We start from the raw sequence: 503 nt of genomic DNA on the forward strand, positions 1-503 counted from the left end.
GCACTGGGCGACCAGCAGCGTGTTCGAGCTCTCCAGAAGGTGCAAACTGCGATGATCGTGACCTCTACGGTCAAGCAAGGGCAGGAGAGCTGATGTGGAGAACACCCGCCGGCAGCCGGTGCTTACCTCAGACACAATGCTGTCCACGTTGGGATTGACCAGGATCACTGTCTCCAGGGTCTCGCTCCGGTGATGGAGGGTTCTTTGGCCTGCGGAGAGGCAGGGGGTTAGACAGGATGGGAGAAGCTGATGAAACAGCGCCTGCCTACCGATGTTTTAGCCTCAAAAATTCCACTTCAGCATAGGTTTGATTGCAAGGCTTCAACTGGCGTATTTAGTACCTGGGTCTCATAGAACAAAGCAAACTCAAAGCCAACTAGGAGAAAAAAGTCCTAGCCCTGGATGGGCAGAATTTGCAACTCAGCTCCAACGTGTTCTGCAGTCCACAGTGCAGGCACGTCCAGCTCCCGTCTGTGCCGGGTGGCTGTGCTCCCGTTATCCCC

General features: G+C 55.3%; 1 protein-coding gene across 1 annotated transcript in view; it reads right to left on the bottom strand.

The window, feature by feature from the left end:
* LOC104468805 (microtubule-associated protein 1A-like) overlaps nt 1-204 on the bottom strand; it is a 13,301-nt gene extending 13,097 nt beyond the window's left edge. The window contains 1 exon segment of the mRNA XM_010083050.1: nt 127-204. The gene's annotated coding sequence lies outside the window, so the exon portion shown is untranslated.
* Nucleotides 205-503: the final 299 nt, after the last annotated feature.

This window comes from Pterocles gutturalis, unplaced genomic scaffold (genome assembly GCF_000699245.1).
Source record: "Pterocles gutturalis isolate BGI_N339 unplaced genomic scaffold, ASM69924v1 scaffold15700, whole genome shotgun sequence".
In the NCBI taxonomy this organism is placed as follows: Eukaryota; Metazoa; Chordata; class Aves; order Pterocliformes; family Pteroclidae; genus Pterocles; species Pterocles gutturalis.